The sequence below is a fragment of the Ischnura elegans genome, chromosome X (genome assembly GCF_921293095.1).
Source record: "Ischnura elegans chromosome X, ioIscEleg1.1, whole genome shotgun sequence".
Taxonomy (NCBI): domain Eukaryota; kingdom Metazoa; phylum Arthropoda; class Insecta; order Odonata; family Coenagrionidae; genus Ischnura; species Ischnura elegans.
Genome location: NC_060259.1, coordinates 13,615,279 through 13,623,061, shown reverse-complemented (window position 1 = coordinate 13,623,061; position 7,783 = coordinate 13,615,279). Strand labels below are relative to the sequence as shown.

General features: G+C 37.1%; 1 long non-coding RNA gene across 1 annotated transcript; it reads right to left on the bottom strand.

The window, feature by feature from the left end:
- Nucleotides 1–3,163: 3,163 nt before the first annotated feature.
- Nucleotides 3,164–5,609, bottom strand: LOC124171093. The gene is made up of 4 exons (XR_006867666.1): nucleotides 4,551–5,609; nucleotides 3,897–4,117; nucleotides 3,439–3,637; nucleotides 3,164–3,332 (listed from the first exon to the last, which is right to left on the bottom strand). It is a non-coding gene; the product is annotated as an uncharacterized LOC124171093 (long non-coding RNA).
- Between the last annotated feature and the right edge of the window lie 2,174 nt (nucleotides 5,610–7,783).

The window sequence follows — 7,783 nt, the reverse complement described above, 5'->3', positions numbered from 1 at the left end:
TGCCGCTTCGTTGCCTTGGACGTTTACATAAACGTCGGAGAGTGTGCTAGCTGGGATCCCACATCTAATTTAGCGAAACAATTACTCTTATTCTCTTTCGAATAAAAAATTATTTAAAAGAGGACTGGTCGATACATAAAAACTATCTTCAATACTTTCTCCGATGAACGTCCACTATCACAGCATCAACTTGCACAAATCAAATCCACATCCACAAATATGTCACTTCTACCACAATGTCTGTCTTCTTGGCGACAGGTAACAGTGAAGCAATGGTACCTTCCTCCAATCTGGGCACCTTCAATTCAGCAAGAATTTTCTCCTCGTCTTCTCGTCCAAGGCCACAAATTACTTTCTGATATCACAATGGTGCGATGTGAAGCTCACACACCTAAAATTAATAAATAATAAAATACCATGTAACTTATTAGGTCAAATCATTTCCAATTTTTGGTATTTCTGCATGAGAAATCAAATTACTAGGCTCGTAAATATAGTAAATATTTGTATGCCTGATATTTTTATTGCTTTACACTATAGCATAAGATAATTTGAAATGATGAAAGCCGACGTGTAATACACCATAGGGCAAGCTAAGAAGCAATATTCGATCCTATAAACTTGGCAGCTTATTCCTACCCAGACGACACAGGAAGTTTTCGTACCTAAATACGAGGGTGGACAATCAAGATACAAAAATCGCGCTTAAGAAGTTACTTAGAAGGTTTTGTTTCTTTATTTCCTTTAATGACGAATAAAGATGCAAGAGGACTGGCAAATTCATATGCATCGATAAAATTGTATCTCATCGATAAAACTGTATTCGGTCTGGGACTATTTTCTTACGCGGGTGGTGCCATCTGGTGCCATCGTGCCATATCCTCCTAGAAAGATCACATGTCTTCACAAGCTAGCACAAGGCGTTGGAGATCGCGTCGTTTACGTAACGTCTTACCACATTTCAGGGATTTTTGTGGTTCAGTTTGTGAAAAATAGAGTGTCTGGTAATAGTGAAGTTTCCCTTATTCTTTAATTTCATTCACTGGGCTTCAGAAACGTGTTTGTGAGATATTTTTGTTAAAAATGGCTTTCGTGTGTTTATTGTCGGGATGACGTAATGGAAACTCCGGGACATGGTTCAAGGTTTTAGCTTTCCAAAAGATCCTGAGTTGAAGAAGAAGTGCATTTGGGCGATAAGAAGAAAACATTTCACCCCTACGAAAAGCTGTGAGGTATGTACTCTTTCTCGCTGTAATTATTTGGATGTAATTTTAAGTTAGAAGTGGCTTCGGGATGTTGATGCATCAACATCCCGAACTATTCAGTACTGAAGTACTATAGTACTATTCAGTACTAAAAATGGTGATTCAAAATATTGTAGCAGCAATTCTTTTGAAAATTCTTGCATTTTAGTTGTCTTTTTTGTATTAATTCATTCGGTAAACGTGTGGTTAAAGGAGAAACTAGGAATAAGCTGCCAAGTTTATAGGTTCGAATATTGCTTCTTAGCTTGCCCTATGGTGTATTACACGTCGGCTTTCATCATTTCAAATTATCTTATGCTATAGTTTAAAACAATAAAAATATCAGGCATAAAAATATTTACTATATTTACGAGCCTAGTAATTTGATTTCTCATGCAGAAATACCAAAAATTGGAAATGATTTGACCTAATAAGTTACATGGTATTTTATTATTTATTAATTTTAGGTGTCTGAGCTTCACATCGGTCCTTGTGATATCAGAAAATAATCTGTGGCCTTGGACGAGAAGACGAGGAGAAAATTCTTGCTGAATTGGAGGTGCCCAGATTGGAGGAAGGTACCATTGCTTCACTGTTACCTGTCGCCAAGAAGACAGACATTGTGGCAGAAGTGACATATTTGTGGATGTGGATTTGATTTGTGCAAGTTGGTGCAGTGATAGTGGACGTTCATCGGAGAAAGTATTGACGATAGTTTGTATGTATCGACCAGTCCTCTTTTAAATAATTTTCTATTCGAAAGAGAATAAGAGTAATTGTTTCGCTAAATTAGATGTGGGATAGAAGAGAAAATTGGAAATATTATTGTGGTTGACAATAGAAAATACATAATATATGTATTGTATTTCTGTGGGTTTTTTCTTTCCTGCCTCTTTAAAATTTCTTGCGGTGGTGACTTCATGCAAAGTAAGTATAAAATCGGAGGTGTGATCTAAGAGATAACATGTTTTATTTTACAAGTGTTTATGCTGGTGATTTGGCAGGACTTTCATATTTTTAATAGGTTGATACATTTACTGCAGTGACCTAGAGACTTTTACTCATCCCAAATAATTTTTCAAATACTTTAGCGCCTGATATGGGTAAGTTTTAGTAGCTGAGACTGAACTATACGTTAATTTTTGCTTGCATTTTGATTAATTCGATCATACTAATAGCAGATGTGTCAGCAATCCTGTTTCATCGGCAATTTTTATTTAAAAATTTTATTTCGTCAGGCTTTAGGGTAAGCTTTTTAATGCTCGTGGGCTATGTGATGTCTTATTTAGTGTCAAAATTAATAAGAATTTACTCTCATTAACATCTCAAGGTTTCCAAGTAAGTACGAGCCACTTAACAATGCTGGATGCTGGGGGTGCGTGAATTAGCCATGAGAATCTCATTTTTCGCAGAGTTATTTAAGTGGCCGAGTAAGTTTTGTAAGTTCTCAATGGGTAAATAATACTATATCATGAATTCTAATTACCATGAAAAACTCACAACCGACAAAAATTTGTCGGTCGTGAGTCTTTCATGGTAATTAGAATTCATGATATGGTGTTATTTACCTATTGAGAACTTACAATTCATAATGATTCGTATCAAGGTTCTCGCTACGGTCGGTAGCTATCGATTGTGTTGCGTTCGATACATTTTTCGATCGTGCGAGTTACGATATATCTAATGTCGACCTAATCGATTGAGATTAGCCTGAGTGCCGTGTTCCTGCGCGCTTCGTATCCAATCGTACGTGCTTAGTAGCGGACATTCACATGCTGCGTACGCGCTTCGTCGACAGGCCGCGAACGGAAATTATCCATTGACGAAAAGCGACGAAGCGGCATAGTATCCCCTTAGTCAATGGGTACTATGTACATACGAATTAGATACGGAGGGTTCTGTGCCGTCTGGGTTACTTGGTGCAAATCCCAAGAAATCTTCATCCCTACCCCTGAACTCATTGGGTGCACCAGGTTCTAACAATTGGACTTCACTGATTCTTCAGAAACACACTGCAATTCTATAGAGAAGTTTCAGGCTTCTTTACTCCAACATTGTTTGATGAATCTTTACGTGCAACCTTCCCTTCTTAGGAGGCACTCATGCAACATAAAACAGAATAGATAAGCTTTACACTTATATGTGCACATGCTAAAGCACTCAAAAGAGCAAATTATTAAGTGCAAATATTTACCTGGTGATGGTGGTTTCAGTATCCTATCATCATCAGTCTCCATTGATGAAGAATTACTTATATTTGGATACTTTCAATTCTTTTTTGTCCTTTTCCTTTCCCAGTCTTTTTAAATTTCAGCAACAACAAAAATGTCTCCACATCTGAATCTTCACAAGTAGCCATCTCTGTTCAATAGCAATGGCTGCCATAACAGACTCTGGAAGATAGTTATATTACAATTTCACCATTTGCCACACATGTCAAAGCATGCACTCAATGTCAAAATTAACTAAAATAAAAAAAATTAATACTTGGCTTAGCAAACTAGTAACATGTACATCCAAGTCAGTGCTCTCACACATACCATGAAACAACTCCTATGAATACATTTAAACAGCACCCTGCTCTTGCAAGTCGAAAATGTTAATCCTCATTTTTAACTAAACAAACATTCACAAATATTGTCCCTAACTCACCAAATGGTGCATGCAGAACTTCACGCCCAAGATATCCCATTCCTCACGGAGTTGAGAACCATTTTATGACCTGTGACACTGAGGACCAGTTATAGCTCTCATTGGGGTAATATTCAATAACCTTATCTGCCTCCAATTTCACCCATGACTACGTAACAGCCTGCACTGTGAGGCCAGTACATTTTTCATGCGGAAGAAATATTACCACAAGCCAAGGCATCCTGAAAAAAGGTGGGAAAAAAACATGACTATGAGGAGTCACTCTTCAGTTACTAAAAAACATGGGATCATAAAATTCAATTGAAAGTAAAGTTAATTATTGTAAATGATGGCTAGTTAAGAATGATGCATTAAATGATTGTATACTCCAGTAACTGAGGAAAAATCTCACAGCAATTCCGCTAAATTTTGCTCCTATACTCGAAATTTCAAGGGTGTTTGACAGGGGGTGAGTTCTCGCCAACATGCAGTAAATACTGCACTCCACGGAAAGAAAAACTGAAGTGTGCCATTGTGAACCAACAAACGCGCAGTAAGAGCACTCACCAGACATCCATCAATCCATACAACAGAACTAATGCAATGGTAATGAAAACTTAAGTGTACTATTAACGAATTTCACAATGAACGACAGTAAACTGTGTCTAGACTTACCTTTCATAGACCTAGAGTCATGGTGGAATACGGTGGTTGAACCCTCGAAGAGGCTTCTAACTTGCACTGCCCTTCCCAAAGTCAAAAGAAACTTCTTATAACCACCGAACACTGTTTCTCACTATCATCACGATTAAACAGGAGTTGAAATCACTCGCGAAAACTTACGTTAGCGAAAATTACAAACGAAAATTCACGTCAGTGAAAATTACGAATATAATAAGGCTAAAGTACGACGGGTGGATATGGTGATCGGATATGAAGATGAAATTAAATGAAAAGTGAAAATGGAGAAGCTGAAACCACGTTAAGTTTGATGGATGAAGTTAATGAACAATTTATGTGAAAATGAAAGTTATTGATAAAAGCTATTTAAAGGTTTAGTGAACCATAACCGTCCTTCGACTACTCAAAAAGAAGAAAAGCATTACGACGAACTCAAAGCACGAATTAACAACATCAACAAATTTACTAATTGTAAGATGCCATGATGGTGTTCACTGTGGCGGCGGATAACGGATTCTTCCGTTTTTCCCGAAGTGCATTTCGCGTTCCGCGCATGATGGTCTCGGATGGCCTCCGTCGTGAGCAGACGATATGATTGAGTCTTAAATTTCACATAAAGGAGGAATTCGTAACGGTACAACATCGAATTATCAATCGTATTTAAGTAATATCACTTCGATGATAACGAATATCCAGAGATCCATCAACCTTGAGAGACATTTATATTATATTATCTCAATCTTTTTCCATCGCCACCGAGTGACTTGGAGACATATTAATTAATAAATCCACAAAATCGTCGAATAAATACCACTTATCCCATAAAACACATTATGCAAAGATAATTGCGTAAGTCGTAAAACATTTCATTTACAGCAGATCGTTAATTAGAGCGAATGCATTCACATAAAATAGGATATGAAGCAGCCGTCCAAACTGAGCAACTTCACGGCAACGCGTTGCCGTCATGTTGCCATCATCCACGGCGCAACGTCAAAGTATAAACTGTTGCCGCTTCGTTGCCTTGGACGTTTACATAAACGTCGGAGAGTGTGCTAGCTGGGATCCCACATCTAATTTAGCGAAACAATTACTCTTATTCTCTTTCGAATAAAAAATTATTTAAAAGAGGACTGGTCGATACATAAAAACTATCTTCAATACTTTCTCCGATGAACGTCCACTATCACAGCATCAACTTGCACAAATCAAATCCACATCCACAAATATGTCACTTCTACCACAATGTCTGTCTTCTTGGCGACAGGTAACAGTGAAGCAATGGTACCTTCCTCCAATCTGGGCACCTTCAATTCAGCAAGAATTTTCTCCTCGTCTTCTCGTCCAAGGCCACAAATTACTTTCTGATATCACAATGGTGCGATGTGAAGCTCACACACCTAAAATTAATAAATAATAAAATACCATGTAACTTATTAGGTCAAATCATTTCCAATTTTTGGTATTTCTGCATGAGAAATCAAATTACTAGGCTCGTAAATATAGTAAATATTTGTATGCCTGATATTTTTATTGCTTTACACTATAGCATAAGATAATTTGAAATGATGAAAGCCGACGTGTAATACACCATAGGGCAAGCTAAGAAGCAATATTCGATCCTATAAACTTGGCAGCTTATTCCTACCCAGACGACACAGGAAGTTTTCGTACCTAAATACGAGGGTGGACAATCAAGATACAAAAATCGCGCTTAAGAAGTTACTTAGAAGGTTTTGTTTCTTTATTTCCTTTAATGACGAATAAAGATGCAAGAGGACTGGCAAATTCATATGCATCGATAAAATTGTATCTCATCGATAAAACTGTATTCGGTCTGGGACTATTTTCTTACGCGGGTGGTGCCATCTGGTGCCATCGTGCCATATCCTCCTAGAAAGATCACATGTCTTCACAAGCTAGCACAAGGCGTTGGAGATCGCGTCGTTTACGTAACGTCTTACCACATTTCAGGGATTTTTGTGGTTCAGTTTGTGAAAAATAGAGTGTCTGGTAATAGTGAAGTTTCCCTTATTCTTTAATTTCATTCACTGGGCTTCAGAAACGTGTTTGTGAGATATTTTTGTTAAAAATGGCTTTCGTGTGTTTATTGTCGGGATGACGTAATGGAAACTCCGGGACATGGTTCAAGGTTTTAGCTTTCCAAAAGATCCTGAGTTGAAGAAGAAGTGCATTTGGGCGATAAGAAGAAAACATTTCACCCCTACGAAAAGCTGTGAGGTATGTACTCTTTCTCGCTGTAATTATTTGGATGTAATTTTAAGTTAGAAGTGGCTTCGGGATGTTGATGCATCAACATCCCGAACTATTCAGTACTGAAGTACTATAGTACTATTCAGTACTAAAAATGGTGATTCAAAATATTGTAGCAGCAATTCTTTTGAAAATTCTTGCATTTTAGTTGTCTTTTTTGTATTAATTCATTCGGTAAACGTGTGGTTAAAGGAGAAACTAGGAATAAGCTGCCAAGTTTATAGGTTCGAATATTGCTTCTTAGCTTGCCCTATGGTGTATTACACGTCGGCTTTCATCATTTCAAATTATCTTATGCTATAGTTTAAAACAATAAAAATATCAGGCATAAAAATATTTACTATATTTACGAGCCTAGTAATTTGATTTCTCATGCAGAAATACCAAAAATTGGAAATGATTTGACCTAATAAGTTACATGGTATTTTATTATTTATTAATTTTAGGTGTCTGAGCTTCACATCGGTCCTTGTGATATCAGAAAATAATCTGTGGCCTTGGACGAGAAGACGAGGAGAAAATTCTTGCTGAATTGGAGGTGCCCAGATTGGAGGAAGGTACCATTGCTTCACTGTTACCTGTCGCCAAGAAGACAGACATTGTGGCAGAAGTGACATATTTGTGGATGTGGATTTGATTTGTGCAAGTTGGTGCAGTGATAGTGGACGTTCATCGGAGAAAGTATTGACGATAGTTTGTATGTATCGACCAGTCCTCTTTTAAATAATTTTCTATTCGAAAGAGAATAAGAGTAATTGTTTCGCTAAATTAGATGTGGGATAGAAGAGAAAATTGGAAATATTATTGTGGTTGACAATAGAAAATACATAATATATGTATTGTATTTCTGTGGGTTTTTTCTTTCCTGCCTCTTTAAAATTTCTTGCGGTGGTGACTTCATGCAAAAAGTATAAAATCGGAGGTGTGATCTAAGAGATAACATGTTTTATTTT